General features: G+C 37.2%; 1 pseudogene; it reads right to left on the bottom strand.

The window, feature by feature from the left end:
* Nucleotides 1–1,725: 1,725 nt before the first annotated feature.
* On the bottom strand, nucleotides 1,726–3,162 carry LOC126726914 (serine acetyltransferase 1, chloroplastic-like; annotated as a pseudogene).
* Between the last annotated feature and the right edge of the window lie 15,448 nt (nucleotides 3,163–18,610).

Below are 18,610 nucleotides of genomic sequence, written 5' to 3'. Positions count from 1 at the left end.
TTGATTATTAGTTTTGGTAATTTGTGCTTTATGAACCTAGTATAAGGACGTAATTTAAATATTTTTTTAGGGAATTTTTTTTAACCGGTTGGGTTACGGGTTATTCGGGTTGGGTTGAGTTGACTCGCAAAAAAATCGGGTCAAGTCACGGGTCAACCCGTTTTTCCTTTGGGTAAAAAAAATGGGGTTCGAGTTAGGTATTTTTTGAGTCGGGTCAGAAAATTCTGACCCACATTGCCATGTCTACTTTTAAGCATCACTTAGCCTACTGTGATCATTGTCCAACTCATTGAAATTCAGTTTCTAGCCCACTCGCTACAAATTCATTGTTTTGAGCTCTTTGAGCCTCTGTCCTTTTCATTTTTGGGCTTGGGAAGCAAATTGTGCCCTTATAATATATATTTTGCATAACTAAAAAGTCATTTATTTATCTTACACAACTACTCAACACACCGTACATCTCAATCTTTATTTTACATTTCATCACATTAAAATAATATATTTTCTAGGGAGAATGTCAAAGGAGAGAGAGAGAGAGATGAAAAAAAAAAATGAAAAAAGAGAGAGAAGAAGTTATAACATTTGCAAGATGCTATAGTGTTATGCAAATATACATGACATTGTAGCATGTTGTAAATCAGAAACGCAAAATGCAATTCAGGATGAAAGTTGTTTTTTATGCATTTTTGTGAATATTATTATCTATTTTGCATTGTTTTGGGTTTTGCATGACCCAATGGGAATACTCTTAGAGCATTAGCATCAGTATCAATGCACTTTTAGTCAAATTTATCCTAAAAACTCCACTTTTATTACTTTAGTTAATCTATTATTCATATACCGCCACTTTGGCCGCAATGTTCTATATCCATCTCATTTAGATAATATTTTTCATCTTTCCAAAAATCAAACCAAACAACTAGCTCTTAAAAAAAAAAAAAAAAAAAAACCATTGCAACAACCGCCATAACAACTACCAAACCCAAAAATTTATCAAGTATTAGCCCATAAATCTCCGATTTTCCACCACACGAACCAACTCAAATCACAACTTTGATCAATGAGAGAGATGAATAAAAAAAAGACGTTATAACATTTGCAAGATGCTACAGTGTTATGCAAATATACATAACATTGTAGCATGTTGTAAATCAGAAATGCAAAATGCAATTCGGGATGAAAGTTGTTTTTTATGCATTTTTGTGAATTTCATAAAAAAAAAATCACAACTCTAATCAACTAAATTACAACCTAGATCAATGTAACTCGAGTTTTACCACCTCCACAAGCTGAATCAAAGCTCCACCACTGGACCATTGACACCCTAAATAACTTAACAATTGCTGATCTACGTGGATCGGTTCTTGAGAGAGAGAGAGAGAGAGAGAGAGAGAGAGAGAGAGAGAGAGAGAGAGAGAGAGAGAGAGAGAGAGAGAGAGAGAGAGAGAGAGAGAGAGAGAGAGAGAGAGTGAGTGAATAGTTTTTTTTTTTTTTTTTTTTAAACAATAATGATGAACAATACCCTTAATAGAGGTACTATTCACATGTTACTACTATGCAATGGATTGTTGAGCATTTGAGCTTGATGTGGCGTGGTTTTTGGTTGATTTGCTAAATATAGCATATGGTGAACCAAATTTGAGATGTGAACATGGACTACTATATTACTTCAAAAAAGAAAAGAAAACCTAAACTCACCATAAATTATGAATGGTAGGGTAAGGTTATCAATCCCAATAAAGGTATAGGCACAACATTTTTATAGCAATTTCACAATAAAACTAAGTGGCAAGCTGTGAATGGTAAGTAAAAAAGCGATATCACTGGTGAGTTCGTATAAAAACCAATAACAGCTTGTCACCTAGGCTTTATTGTCAAAATGCTATGCCTATAGCATTACATTTTCAAATCCTATCAACAATTGTCTCATATGACAAGTTTCTCTTTCCCTTTGACCAATCTAGCTGGGTTTCCAACAGTTGTAGTCTTAGTAAAAAAGCGATATCATTGGAGAGTTCGTATAAAAACCAATAACAGCTTGTCACCTAGACTTTATTGTCAAAATGCTATGCCTATAGCATTACATTTTCAAATCCTATCAACAATTGTCTCATATGACAAGTTTCTCTTTCCCTTCGACCAATCTAGCTGGGTTTCCAACAGCTGTAGTCTTAGGAGGCACCTCCTTTAGAACCACTGACCCTGCACCAATTTTAGCCCCTTCTCCAATTCTTATACCACCCAAAACCTTAGTTCCTGCACCTATTAAAACCCCATCACCTATCTTAGGATGCCTATCCCCAGAAATTTTTCCTGTACCACCTAGTGTCACATTATGTAGAATTGTAACGTTGTCACCTATGACTGCCGTCTCTCCAATCACAATTCCGGTGGCATGATCAAGTAATATCCCCCGTCCGATTTTCGCTCCAGGATGGATGTCTACTGCAAAAACCTCGGATATTCTACTCTGAATTAGAAGTGCCATGACAGCCCTACCTTGTGACCACAATTTATGTGCCACCCTATGAGCTTGGCATGCAAGGAAACCTTTGAAATTCAACAAGCAATGAACATAACTGATGCTGGGTCTCGTTCTCTTACAGCTTTGAGATCATCTCTGATGGCTCTCCTGACCTCATGATCTTCATGAAAAACGCTTAAGAAAACTTCCATCAGTGCATCACTAGCAATATGTGCATTGCTTAACTTCATGGCTAGGTGACTCGCTAATGCACTCTCTAGTGAAACATTAGACAATATTGATGAGTAGTAGTACTTGAACAAGATAGGCTCTTGTTCTAAATCACGTAAAGCTTCCTCTTGAATTTTCAACCACAACCCATCTTCATCCTCATCATGCAGAATGGTTTTTGATGAATTTGAGACTTTCTTCCCACCCCAGTTGCTGGTTTTACCAGAAACCGGATTTGACAAATTGAGACTGCAAAGTTGGGTCCTGCAACGAGTACTAATTTGGCACTTGCTGGAGTCCAAAGTAAGTGGATCAGTACTAGAAGTTTCACTTCTTGAATTAGCAATACAAGCAGCCATTGTTTTGGGGAGCTAGCTCTTGGTGGCTTTCTTGAATATGTAGGCCAGAATTTTGATGAAACGAGCAGAAAAAGGAGGATTGGTTATGAAGAGAGCAATGAGAGTGCTCGTGGTGGAATTGGGAGACAAGAGTTGGGCCATATATTAGTTAAGGAGGCCAACTATAATATGCCCAGTACCAGATATTTCTTGGCAGTAACACATGGTTTATTGAATGTAAAAGGTTAATGATTAATGGCGGCGCCGCCTTATCGCCAGTTGGTCTCAGGATCATCCTGAGCTGAAAAAAACAAATTTATATATAAAAATTTAAAATTTTATATTTATTTACCTTTAAAAAATTTTTTGGAACCATCCTGAATTTTTTTTTTTGTCAATAAAATTAAAATTTTGGTCTATAATTTAAGTAACTTAACAATATATTACGGCCTTTAAGCAAAAAGGAAAAATTCAAAAAAAAAATTGAACTAAAATCTGAAAAAATATATATATATATATATATATAATAATAAACTTACTACAGGTTGGACAGTAGCTTGATTCATTCAACAAAGTACACTTTCCAATATAATACAATTTTCAACCTTTTATTATTTTTTTATTACAGTATTATTTTTCCTCACTAAACATATATTACTTACTTCTCATTTTTAATTATTTTTTCTTATTTATTTTTAACCTCACACGTCTTCTATCTCCTCGATTTTTATACTTCATACTTTTAAATTTTATCACGTCTTCGTCTACACTTTTACATCTACGTTTTGCCCTCCTCCTTGTTCATAACTTCTGTGTCTTCTACCAGTATTAGTGCGGCAGTGCTTTTTCTCAAGTTTTGAGTCCCAAATTTCTCAATACGATTTTTTTTAGTTGTACAGTTACCTTTGTTCATTTCATTTCTTTTTATTTTATTTTTTTCCTTTTGAGGTTTTTTGGTTTACAGAATACAAATTTGTTTTGAATTTAGGAATAATTTTTTTTTTTAAAGCACAAACTTTATGTCGGCCGAATCTTGAATTTTGGCCGATATTTACCGAAATACCCTGAAGCACTTGAAATAGATTAGAATGACCATAAATTTTTTCCGAAGTAGAATATGGTGGATTACTGTTCTAGTTTGTTTATCGATATAGTATTTTTCGGTCATTACGACTGGAACGGGGAACGGAATGAAATTAATAACATTAAATCAAATCTAATTACCTAAAAACTAAAAGGAAATAAAATTATATAATTTATGCTACTTAACAAACATCCTAAACAAAATTTATAGAGTCACTGTCAATGATTCAGAGGCCGTTTGGTTTGTATTTTCAAAACACAGTGTTCAGTGTTTAAACACTGAACTCTAGTGTTCAAAAATAAAAACATGTGTTTGGTAACATATCTGTGTTCAGTGTTGCTTGAAAATTGTTGTTGAAAATATAGTTTTTAAATGATGTTTTTTGAAATCACCCGTGGCCTCTTTTCAAACAACAAACAACATTTTTTTGATAGGAAGTGGCAGAATCGTAAATACCTTCAAACACTGTGGGGACCACTTGATGTAACATATCTGTGGCAGTTCTCTTCCTCTCATCAAACCATCTGCCCTCATCAAATAAAAAAATTTATTTTGTATAGGATAGATGTCAGCCTTTTTTTTAAATTAAACACACACGTACCAGTTTTTCAAAAAAAAAAAAAACACACACACACATACCAAACACATATTTATATTTTTCGAAGACTGAAACATGTTATTTAAACTATGATACCAAACACATTTTTTTGTTTTATAAACAGTAAAACACGTTTTTCAACAATACTTTTTAAACCACAATTTTCACATATTTTTAAACAACAATTTTTAAACTCTATGATCAAACGGTCCCTCAGCAACTAAAAAACAAAGAAAAGAAAAGAACGTTAAAGGTTCGTGAACAAATTACAAGCACCACAATAGCTGACGTTTGTGATGACGAACTCTTTTAATAATTGTAGTTCCATTTATTTTGGTCAAATGTTCAAACATCATGATGACGAGACATACTTGGAGAACAAAAAAGGATATAAAAAGAATATATTAACTTATTTTATTTTATTTTAATGAAAAATGTTAACAAGTATCGCGCAACACTTGTTAAGATGTAAAAAAGATAAAAAAAAATTATTTGAAAAAAGTAAAAAAAAAAAAAAAAGCAAATGGTACTTATAAATCTGAAAAAATAAGATAAACTTGTAAAAAAGACAAAAAAAAAATATTGTCAGAAAAATTTCAAAAAAGTTGTTGTTAATGGACACCTTGTGATGTCAATTATTTTAATTAAGTTGGGTTAGCATATTACCTTTTTAACCCTTCTATTTTTATGATCATTGTCAACTTAGACACAAGGTTATCAAAATATTTGATATATTGTCATTTTTTTATTTTTTTGGGGTTCACCTATCAAAATATATCAAATCTGAGTTTAATCAATAAAATTGTGTTTAGGTTAGTCTCGTTCAGAAGCTACTCAAAGACAATGATGTTATAATATGCTTATGAGTTAATGGTCTTTTGCTTAGATCCTTTATACTTGTAATGAATTTTTTTACTAAAACTTATTTAAGTCAAAAGTAGAAATCCTAAACTTTAAAATAAACACAATTTTGACCTCTTTTGGTTTTGAAAAGAGTAACATCCAGTCATTTGAAAGTAGCATGACTCTGTTGTCTCTAAGAGTTTGCTCGACCATCGCTAAACCAAAATTGTGATAGTTTTTTCCTTAATTATTTTCTGATCAAGCCCAAACCTAAACCTACCTATAAGAGCATTCCCTATTCTAGGAGAAATTATAAGATCCACATGGTGGACAAGTAATGTGGTCCACCATTCCACTAAAAAACTTCCACTTGATTAAAATTGTTAGTTAGAAAATTTTTTTAAACAGAAATTAATTACTGATTCAGCAATTTTAAACAAGTGAAATTTTTTTAATGGAATGGTGGACAAATGACGTGGTGCACTAGAGGACTCTATAATTTCTCTTATTCTAGACATATTTGTTAGTGTCTTTTTGTGAGCAACACACATGTTTTTATACTTTAATAGTTAGATTCATTATTTTTTGACTACAAAAATGATTATTACTAAAGCCAAAAAAAAATTTTAAACCGTTGGATTTAAGTAGATTCAACGGTAAAAAAAAGACTCTCATTAATGCTAATATTCTCATTGACCTAATTTATTATCCCTTATTTAATACATTTCATACTTATCTCTAAACCCAAAAAAAAAAGTCTACATCTCTCTCTCCTCCATAATCACGTTTTCTCTCCTTTCTCTTTCTCCTCCATTGCTTTTCTCCAACTCAATTCCATTGCTTTTCTCTTAATTCCAATCTCACCACCATGCTCCTTGCCTCATCAACATGAACACTCCAAATCTTGTCTCATGAAATAAAATCTCAGTAATAATGGCAACATAGTTCTTTCAACAATATTCTAGACATATTTGTTGGTATCTTTTTGTGAGCAGCACACATGTTTTAATACTTTAATAGTTAGATTCATTATTTTTCGACTACAAAAATGATTATTACTAAAGCCAATTTTTTTTTTTTTTTTTTTTTTGTGTCATTATGCATGTAGAAAGAACTAAAGTAATAATTATTACTGAGATTTTATTTTTCTATTTAGAATTAAGTATGAAATGTATTAAATAGGGGATAATAAATGAGATCAATTAGAATATTAGCATTAATGAAGGTCTTTTTTTTACCATTGGATCTATTTAAATTTAATGGTTTAAAAAAGATATAACTCTTTAGAGTTACACAAGGTGTAACTTGAATCCATTTCATATATATATATATATATATATTTTTTTTTTTTTTTTTCATAACTAAAAAATCATTTTATTTATCTTACACAACTACTTTAACAACACACCATACATCTCAATTTTTATTTTACATTTCATCACATTAAAATAATATATTTTCTACCAACAACAAAACAACAAATGTAAAGGAGGAGTGAGAATGTCAAAGGAGAGAGAGAGAGAGAGAGAGAGAGAGAGAGAGAGAGAGAGAGAGAATGAATAGTTTAAAAAAAATAGTGATGAACAATACCCTTAATAGAGGTACTATTCATATGTTACTACTATGCAATGGATTATTGAGCATTTGAGTTTGATATGGGGTGGTTTTTGGTTGATTTGCTAAATATAGCATATGGTGAGCCAAATGTGAGATGTGTACATGGACTACTATATTACTTCAAAAAAGAAAAGAAAACCTTAACTCACCATAAATTATGAATGGTAGGGTAAGGTTATCAATCCCAATAAAGGTAAAGGTACAACATTTTTATAGCAATTTCACAATAAAGTCTAAGTGGCAAGTTGTGAATGATAAGTAAAAAAACGATGTCACAGATGAGTTCGTATGAAAACTAATAACAGCTTGTCACATAGGCTTTATTGTCAAAATGTTATGCCCATAGCACTACATTTTCAAATCCTATCAAAAACAATGAATGCATAGTGCTAAAAGACGGTTTTGGACTAGATAAAAAGTGGTAAGAGTACAAAAAAAGAGAGTAAGGTTTGAGATTGATTTCTTTTTAGTCTTTTGATTTTAGTTTTTCTTTGTTGAGAGAGAGAGAGAGAGAGAGAGAGAGAGAGAGAGATTTTAGTTTGAGATTACAAGTACATTTTAAAACTCGAATACAAATTTTATGTACCACTTTTTGTGTTCCACCAATAACAATTAGCCATGTGTTTGATTTTTTTTTTCTTATATTAAACTTTGATTATTTTATAAGGAAAGTCAATCAAATACATGATAAATTGTGATTGGTGGTACATAAAGTAGAACAATGGAAGCATCTGTCTATAGCCCATCTAACGAAGATTATATTAATTTAAAAAAAAAAAATTCTTGGACATTATTTGAGGCCTTGACTCCTATACGTTAAAAGATACCCATTAATTAAAATTTAGGAGCCTTATTTCATTTGTGGGCCTTAGATGGTTACCTTACTCATAGTTGTCAAAACGTGAATCGTATTTGTAAGGACTCGATTTGTAACGACCCAAAATGATATTGGGTTCGCACGTAAAAAAGGCCCAAACAATATCATTTGTAGAGCGTGGGTTTGGAAGGCTAGGCCTTGGTCACCAGACGGTGGTTTGTCATGGTGTTCATACAGAATTAAATTGTGTTCGCTCGAGGAGTCTTTCTCCTGGAGGTGGACTGGGAGGCTCTGGTTCTTGGCCATTTTTCCCAGCCCCCCTTTTTGGCGCATCAACCTTCACATTATATAGCCCTTCTTGGTTGATCTTAGCCCTCCACTTGTTGATCGGGCAGGTGCCTACTTCAGTACCCGTCCCATCAGCTGCCTCCCCTTGCTTTTTGTTATTTGCGATGATTGAAGTCACCCTGTTCAGGCGTCTTTTCTCATTAATATGGTTAGGAAGTTGGCGGGTGCATTTAATGCGGAGGGGACATATTTACCTTGAACCAGTTTCGTACCGTACCCCCACGTGGGTCCCATTCTACTCGCCTCTCCTTCAGGGGACTTTTTGGGGGCAACCTTCAACGAGATGTTGCTCTTCCCTTTGAAGTCTTGGAGTGCCGAGGACAGGGTCGTCCTCGGCTGTGCCCCCGGCATTTCGGCCTTTCTCTATTCGTCCTCGGCAAATGCCCTCCATGGCACAGGCCCTGGGCCCTAGTAGAGTATGGGCCGGATCATAAGTTCACTGACCCCACAATAGCCCCTCAAAATCCTTTTTATCCGGCTCCTCGGACGGATAGGAGGGTTTTGATGACATCAGACATCTGTCAATACCTGTCAATCCTTATCACCTATTGGTTCTCGAGACTTTTCATCTGCCCGAGACAAGTTCCTGGAGACTTTGGAAGGTGAAGCGTGGCCTCATTAAATGCGGGCGGCTCTGTGTTTCCCACGTTCTACGACATGATGGAGATCTAACGGTGGGGATTCCTTGGCCTTTATGGGCGGGAAAGTTCGTGCAGTTACTCTCAATAGGAAGCATAAATGATTTTTGGAACGGATTTGTCTCTTCAATTTTGCACTTAAGAGTTCTAGCGCGTATACCCTGGGTTCATCTGAACTTTCGTCCAAACTCAAGTCTATCTCCAGCACAAAAAGCCTGTCCGAAGCGTCTTTCCTCTTTTCTGTAAGTTCCTTGCCTCCATTAACTCGTGTTTTTTCTTTTCTGGGTTTATTTTTCTCTGGTTCCCTTTCTTCTCCCGTCGCTGGTTGAGTTTGTTTAGTAAATGGTAGAGATGGTTAAATTGAGACTGAGGAAATTAGTCGATACGGAGGAGGCGATGAAAAAGTTCATCGTCGATTACAAGATTCCTCCCAACGTAAGTCTGAGGCATTGTAAGATGGGGGAGTGGTACTATCTGAGGGGAACGGGCGAGGTGGTAATTCCTGTCCTCGCCTTCGTAGAGGGGGTATGAGAATCCCCATGGGGCCGGTAACAAAGGGTTACCTCAGGCACTTCCGATTAGCCCCCACCTAGTGCACCGGCAACATGTTTAGGATTCTGGGTTGTGTGGATGCCTTAAACGAAAAGATAGGGCTAAGATTGACCCACCACGACGTGAATTGGTGCTATAATCTCCAAAATTTGAAGGGGAAATCCTACTATATGAAGACGAGAGATGAGAGGGTTCGACTAATTCAATGCCTCCCTGATTCCAACAAGGGATTAAACAAGGATTTCCTTATTGTCTTCGGTGAATGGCATGATGGCGATCCGTGCCCCATGGTAGAAGGAGAACCAGGTGGGGTATAGGGAATGGAAGGGCGCCGACCCTCTGCGCTATTCTAATTTGATATGGTTCGGTAACTAACCATGCGCATGCGTTTTTTTTTTTTTTTTTTTTTTTTTTTGCAGATCCACACGCTTTTCACCGGCACTTTCACCTAGTTAACCGAGTGGACTTGGAGACTGTTCTTCAAGCGGCAGTTTTCGTAAATGACGGAGATGGTCAAGTCCGAGCCGCTCACAAAATCTTAGGGTACGCTCCCCTTCAGAAGTCATTTGTCGACCCCAAGCACGTGATCAGCACCAGCCGTCCTCGGCTTCCAAAAATTACCTTGGTCGAATCAGGGTTTTTAATCTCCGAAGGCTCATCTGTCCCAGAGGGCATCCCACTGGTGGACCACTCCTCATCTCATCAAGTAGCGGAGGACGAAGGCGAGTTAGATCAATCCGAGGAGGGATTTGGGGTATTTGACCTAACCGACCAATCCGAGGATCCTTCTGGTGATATAGGTGACCCGGCCTTGTCCGAGGCGGAATTGTCATCAGTAGGCACATCTTCCCAAACCGGGATGGGACTTAAAAGAAAACCCCCAACCAGCTTATTCGACCTCCTCGAGGGTCAACCGGGGAAGGGTGCGCAAGGAACACCGCAATCCAGCGCTCCGTCCCCACCACCTTAGCCACAGACCATCCAGACTAGGTCATCCTCCACAAAGTCGCAGCCACAATCTCCTTGCCCCAAACTTCCTGCTCCTCCCCAACCAGCTCTGCCTCCTCGGCCGGGGCCCACTGACTCAAAGAGGAAGAGGAGTCCCAAGGGTAAGGAAGCCATGGATGGGGGAAAATCCCAATCTTCCAAGGAGAGGGATGAAACCCCGCGCATGAAGCAATTGAAGATTGAGATCCAAAGCAAGGGTAAAGAGGCTGAAGCCCAATCCGCCCAAAGCAAGGGAAAAGGGATCGAAGCCCAATCCTTGCCAAGCGCTTGGCTTCCCGCCCCAATGCTCCACTGCGGGCCACTGCTGGAAACCGAGTCCATGAGGGACCTTGGAGATGGCGAAGGGGGTTATGTGGCCGATGCCTTAGGGAGAACTATGCTGCTTCCCAATGATGTGGATGAGTTGAAGAAAATGAGGATGCAGGAGGTTTTCCTCAGTACGAAGAGGTACTTGGGAATGGTAAGGCTCTTGAAACCTAAAACTTTATTAACTCTTGCTCCCTGTTTTGTCATTCACAATGTATTTTCCTACTTGACAGGCTCTCCGGGCCACATATAGAATGGAGGAGGAAGTTAACAAGCAGAGTAAGGCCGCTGAGAATGAACGCTCCAAACGCCTAGACGCCACACGGACTCTCAAAGCTTCCGAGGACGACCTCACAAAGGTTAAGGACGCCTTAAAGGAGGCTATCCGAGAAAGAGATAGTGCCTCGGCGGGTTTAGAGGGTGCTAAAAAACAGGCCGAGGAATAGACAAAACGTCTACTCGAAGTCGAGGATCAGTTACGAATAGCCAAGGAGCTGATCAGTGATTTAAAGAAGAGACTGATCTTGGCAGAGAATGATAAAGGCGTGGCGGAGTATGCCCGGGACAAAGCCATAAGGGCCAAGCGGGAGGCTAAGTTTGCCAGAAACGAGGCTGAGGCTACCAAGAAAACGGCTGAGGATGAGGGTTACAACGCGGGGGTAGCTGAAACCCAAGCCTCCCTTAAAGCCCAAATTCCCAGAGTATGCAGGCTATACTGCTCACAAGTTTAGGGAAAGGCCTTAAAGCGAGCTGGGGTGGATGCTTTGTCTGATTTGTGGAAAGCGGAGAGCATATTCTACCCTACAGCCATCCGTGAGGCAGCCTCTACCAGCTCTGAGGCTGTGAGCGACCAACATGAGGGAGGGGTCACTCAGTTGGAAGCCGCACAGGTCGGCGCCTCTCCTGGCGAGCCGCTTAAAGGGGGAGAGCTTCATGAGGTGATAGGAGCACCTGAACGTATGGATCCCGAGGTACCCAAAGAGGATGCCGAGCCGATGATCAGCGCTCAGATCCCTGATGTCGAGGAGCCAGCCATACTTGCCCAGCCCCTGCAGGCAATTTCCTTCGCTGTGGTCCCCAAGAGTACCAACATTGACCCTACTCAGTCTTCCCCAGAAGGGACTGTCCTCCAGGGCGTCAAAGCTGGTCCTGTTCTGCCTTCCCAGGATGTGGCCGACACAGAATTGAAGAAGTAGAAACCCCGGCCAGCCTCCGTATTTGTTTTTAGTTTAATGATTAACTAGTTTCTTCTTTATTTTGAAAACTTTGTAGTCTGCTGGTAGTTTGAACCTGTTGAACACCTATATGAAATTCTTTTATTCCTCTTTTCTTTTGGTTACTTGTTAGTTGCCCTCGTCGATACTTACTATTGTTTATGATTTTTGAACTAATTATCTTATCATGTATGAATGGTTGTGCATGCGATATGTTTAGAATCATGTTTCGGAACGTTAGCTTACCCGCACCTATAGAGCCTTGAACTCATGTCTGAACCTCATTCAATGGAGATATAGGCATCATCCGAGATGTCACGTGTACTGCTAGGTCCCGCTTGGTATCCAGATTTCCTTGAAGTAGTTGGCTTTCCCATAGGTTTGAGTCCGAGGACCATGCAACACCTTGGTTCTGTCAAAAACTCAGTTTTTAAGTAGTTGGTTTCCCCATAGGTTTGAGTCCGAGGACCATGCAATACCTTGGTTCTGTCCAAAACTTGATTTTTAAGTAGTTGGTTTCCCCATAGGTTTGAGTCCGAGGACCATGTAATACCTTGGTTCTGTCCAAAACTTGATTTTTAAGTAGTTGGTTTCCTCATAGGTTTGAGTCCGAGGACCATGCAATACCTTGGTTCTGTCCAAAACTTGATTTTTAAGTAGTTGGTTTCCCCATAGGTTTGAGGACCATGCAATACCTTGGTTCTATCCAAAACTTGATTTTTAAGTAGTTGGTTTCCCCATAGGTTTGAGTCTGAGGACCATGCAATACCTTGGTTCTGTCCAAAACTTGATTTTTAAGTAGTTGGTTTTCCCATAGGTTTGAGTCCGAGGACCATGCAATACCTTGGTTCTGTCCAAAGCTCAGTTGTTAAGTAGTTGGTTTCCCCAAAGGTTTGAGTCCGAGGACCATGCAATACCTTGGTTCTGTCCAAAACTTAGTTGTTAAGTAGTTGGTTTCCTCATAGGTTTGAGTTCGAGGACCATGCAATACCTTGGTTCTGTCAAAAACTTGATTTTTAAGTAGTTGGTTTTCCCATAGGTTTGAGTCCGAGGACCATGCAATACCTTGGTTCTGTCCAAAACTCAGTTGTTAAGTAGTTGGTTTCCCCATAGGTTTGAGTCCGAGGACAATGCAATACCTTGGTTCTGTCCAAAACTCAGTTCTTAAGTAGTTGGTTTCCCCATAGGTTTGAGTCTGAGGACCATGCAATACCTTGGTTCTGTCCAAAACTTAGCTTTTTAAGTAGTTGGTTTCCCCATAGGTTTGAGTCCGAGGACCATGCAATACCTTGGTTCTGTCCAAAACTTCGCTTTTTAAGTAGTTGGGGGACTTAACCCCTCGGCTATGGCGCGGGACCTTGGTTTAGGGGGATACCTCCTCGGCCAAGCCCCTAGAACCTTCCGTGCTGCTGACGCTACGAAACGCAGCCCCTAGTGAAGAAACGTAGCCTCTAGTGAAGAAACGTAGCCTCTAGTGGAACTTTACGCTAGAACACTACAACCGGCTGTTGGAAATGACAAGGGGACTGTCTCAACCTACCGCCTGTGCCAACACACAAGCCTTCCCCACAGACGGCGCCAATTGTAAGGACTCGATTTGTAACGACCCAAAATGATATTGGGTTCGCACGTAAAAAAGGCCCAAACAATATCATTTGTAGAGCGTGGGTTTGGAAGGCTAGGCCTTGGTCACCAGACGGTGGTTTGTCATGGTGTTCATACAGAATTAAATCGTGTTCGCTCGAGGAGTCTTTCTCCTGGAGGTGGACTGGGAGGCTCTGGTTCTTGGCCATTTTTCCCAGCCCCCCTTTTTGGCGCATCAACCTTCACATTATATAGCCCTTCTTGGTTGATCTTAGCCCTCCACTTGTTGATTGGACAGGTGCCTACTTCAGTACCCGTCCCATCAGCTGCCTCCCTTTGCTTTTTGTTAGTTGCGATGATCAAAGTCACCCTGTTCAGGCGTCTTTTCTCATTAATATGGTTAGGACGTTGGCGGGTGCATTTAATGCGGAGGGGACGTATTTACCTTGAACCAGTTTCGCACCGTACCCCCATGTGGGTCCCATTCTACTCGCCTCTCCTTCAGGGGACTTTTTGGGGGCAACCTTCAACGAGATGTTGCTCTTCCCTTTGAAGTCTTAGAGTGCCGAGGACAGGGTCGTCCTCGGTTGTGCCCCCGGCATTTCGGTCTTTCTCTATTCGTCCTCGGCAAATGCCCTCCTCGGCACGGGCCCTAGTAGAGTGTGGGCCGGATCATAAGTTCCCTAGCCCCACAGTATCGTAAATAAATTTTTAATTTTTCCATATTGTGTATCGTATCGAATTGTATCGTGTATCGTAAGATACACAAACACTTAATAAATTTTATAAAAAATTGTAAATATACATATATATATATATAAAGGGTATATTCATTATAAATTTTATATTCAACTAATGACTAATTTATTCATCACTTATATAATAATATTTAATAAGCTAACTAAATAAATCAAACTAGCATGTGTTTATAACATACACATTCAAATTAATTCAAAAGTGAAAATATATTACAAATGACCCAAAAATAATAATTTATTTTCATCATATTGCCTAATCAACCTCATCTAAGTCAATTTTATTATCATGTTTATAATTTTGCAAACTTATTTATTCATTAAAGTTTTCTTCATCATTATTCGTCATTAACATTTACTATTTCTTCTTGTTCTTATTATTTTAATAATTTTTTTATAAATTTTTTTTTGGCATTCTAGTTTCTTGGACTTATAACAATAATGATAAAAATAAAAAATTTATATTGTCAATTAATATTTCATTCATAGTATATAAAACAAATTTGTAAATATTAAAGTGAAGAGTAAGTGTGTATTGTGTGATCCAATTGTAGGAGAGAGGAAAAAAAAACTTATGAATATGTTATTTTAGTAGGCTAAATTAAGTAAACTAATGATTTTATGTTAAAAACAAGTCTAATAATTTGTTAGATTCAAATAAAAGTACAAATTAAAAAAAAAAAAAAACTCATTTTAAAGTATTTGTTTATGTATCGTACGATACGATACGATTCATATGATATGCATATTGTATCATACGATTTATGAACACTTACGATACATCGATACTATACGGAATTTTTTACACACGATATGATACATATCACCTATTGTACAATACTGACAACTATGACCTTACTCACCCAAGGCATTGGCCAACCCTCTATATTAGTGTCTTGTTTAACCCTACTACAACTTGAAAGTTGAAACAATGGCAACACCTTCTACCTTCCCTCATCAACCACTCCAAAGATAGCACATCCTTTTACCGATCAATAGGTCCTAAAGGCAATTTAGGCTTCCTCAACTTCTTTGATAATGGCACAAATCATCAAGGTTTTCAGACCCGGACTGGACCGGGAGGTCGAATTGTGAAAACTGAGAACCGGATTGAAATTCAATTTTTTAAGTATAGAGAACTGGACATACATGGCAATTCCGTGAACCCCTAAAACTGGGATTGGATCGCACGAACCGGTGGCAAGAACTGTGCGGTCCAACCCCTTAGCACTTTTTAATTTTTTTAATTTTTTTTAAAATTTTTTTTTTTATAAAAACAATATAACACAATTTTATTCTACTTAATTAAATTATCCATCTCTTACAAGGAATAAAAAAAATTATAATTAAAATCCTTCTAAGATATTCAACTTTACTTCAAAAATTAATCATAAATTTTAATGTTTTCATGGTTATTATTTTATTTTATTAACTTTCTTATTTAATTACTAAATATATGTTTGAAAATCATTAAATTTCCCTCACATATATAGATATATTAGTCAATTTTGCTAATTTTATAAATTTAATATCTATATTTAGGCTTTAATTAATTATGACGTCATCACGATTCAACTCCGGTTCGACCTCAGTTCGATCTCAAAAATCTTGAACCTTTCCCTTTTACGGTTCAATGAACGGTTTGGGTTTGAAAACCTTACAAATCATACCAAATGATGATAAGGGTTCGGAGGCCATTGAAGCATCAACAACTTCAATAATGATGACACCAATTATTACAGTAATAACAATGACATTGAGAATTACCATCGGTTCAATCAGAATCCACTTAAAAAAAAAAAAAAAAAAGAAGCCTAAAAAGAGAAAATCTAATGGTATATAGATCATTTATAAGTACAAAAAGCAAAATTATGATGAAAAATCGATACCTGTGCATATAAAATTCAGGTAGGGGTGACTCTGTATTTGATTTTATAAGGAAGTGCTTTTGCTTCTTGTGTCCCAAAGCGTTTTTTAGTCTCCAAAGCCAATACCAAACAGGGCTAAAGGTTTAGCTCAAGGGTTTTATTTATTTATTTATAATAAAATACCAAAAGCATCCCTATAATTTGGGCTAATACCAGTTACTATCAAAATTTTTACAATAATTTTTTTTTAAAAATCAATTTAATCTCTAAGCACAAACTTCACTTAACATAATTTGAAAATTCTCTTGCTCCTTTTGCTTTCTTGTCCATATTTGGTTGCTATTTATCTACCAGGTTACCCAAATACTCACTTATGCGTATAATTGCCATAGTACAATCATTGCAGGGGGACCTATGTAGTCAAGGCAAGTTGTCGGAAGGAAATAGATGCTTAAAAGAGTATCGAACTTTCAAATGTCATTAAAGTGTTGTTTGTACTTAGGGACAAAACTGAAAATTTTTGAAAATTGGGTAAAACCCGGTATAATCTGAAACCTTAAGATGAATTTTGTATTTCACCCTTCTTTTTTTTAATAAGTTGGGTCCTAACTTTAGCTTGAGACTTGATACCCTTTCCATGGACTAATCAATTTACGTTAATAATTGACTAAACTACACTTTTGTCTCTTCATATTTGATTCTATTTTTCATATTATCCTAGCCGTTCATTTATGTTGGTAATATGATCATTAAGTGCCAAATGAGCGATTAGTAATGTAATTGTTAGTTTGACCCTTAATGCTCATATTACTAATAGAGAAGGATGGTAAAGCTAAATATGAAAACATAATCAAACATAAGTATGTCCAAGCCAACGAATGACCCAACCAAACTTGATCAACTTGCCGCTTGAACCGACTTTCCGGTGGTCGGCAACAAGTCTTCACCCTTGGAATCTAACACTGGCGGGTTAGTTGACAGGTTTGCTCCTCCAAAACTCGAGCCACTTGACCCAACCATTAAAACCAATTATTTTGACGAGTTTTAAGTTTTTTCTAGCGATAGATTAGTGGAAATCCACCAGATCCGATGAGATTTCCTCAGGATCTGGCAAGATCTCACCAAATTCGATGAGATCTTTACCAGATTTAAGCAAATTTTTCAGTTTCTTCATTGTTGGTTTTGACCAAACTGATCAACACCTGATGTGTGATCTAACTAGTTCGATTTGACTATCTTACTAGTCGATGACAGGTTTAACATTTCTCTATCAAATTTGGTTGGGTTAATTGCAAGTTAGGTACAAACCCAACCCAGACTAATCCATGGACACCCGTAATCAAACATAAAGAAATAAAATGAAAATTTCAAACATAAAAGACCAAATGAAAATAATTCCAAGCTTTAGGGGTAAAAACTATACACTTTATTTTTAATAAATTCGATAATTACAACAAGAGTGTTGAGGTGCTAATTGAATTATAGAAACTTTCAATTAGATAGCCTCGTAGCCATTATCAAATTTCTATGCACGTATTGCTTTTGATGCCTTCGGCCATATGATGAATTGGGCCCATACTGTTGATATCATGGCCATGTTATGGGTTATGTTGGGTTCAAAACCAAATAAGTCCGAAGGTTTAAATATCTTGGGCTACATGCCTACAAGTTGGTCCAATCTGAGCGAGGCATGATCATCCTAACATGGCCATGATTATGTGTTATGTTTGATTTACACTAAGGTCCGTTTGGATGGAGGAGTGAAAAAGTAGGAGGATGGAAAAGTGGGAGGATAGAAAATATTTAGTTTTCCCTCTTGTGTGTTTGGTTGGAGGGGTGGAAAAGTGGGAGGGTGGAAAACTCTTTTGTTTGGTTGGAGAGAAAAATGGAAAGATGAAAAATGTAATTTATATAAATTGACTATTATACCCTTGTACATAATATGTAAGAAATAGATTTATTTGTACTTATTACATAATATTAAATTTATCACATCATATATATAAATTTATATTATTATAATGTAAGAATTAGATCAGGTCACGTTGAAAAAAAAAAAAAAAAAGGAAGAGAAGAGAACATTCAAGTCACGTGAAAAAAAAAAAAAAAAAAAAGAGAACATTCAGGTCACGTTGAAAAAAAAATTTTGGGAGGGCATTACAGTAAGATTGCACTAAGGCAGTTTTACCTCATTGCTTTTCCTCCTGATTTGGGAGGAAAAAATTTGTGGGCCCAAGGAGAAAATTTTCTCCCTGGTTTTCCACTCCCCCTGTTTTCTTCTTATTCCCAAACAGAGGAAAACTCAGTTTTCCACTCCATTTTCCTTTTTACATTTTCCATCCCTC

The sequence above is a fragment of the Quercus robur genome, chromosome 5, assembly GCF_932294415.1.
Source record: "Quercus robur chromosome 5, dhQueRobu3.1, whole genome shotgun sequence".
In the NCBI taxonomy this organism is placed as follows: Eukaryota; Viridiplantae; Streptophyta; class Magnoliopsida; order Fagales; family Fagaceae; genus Quercus; species Quercus robur.
Note: the sequence above shows the minus strand (reverse complement) of the source record. Positions and strands in the feature narration are given on the sequence as shown.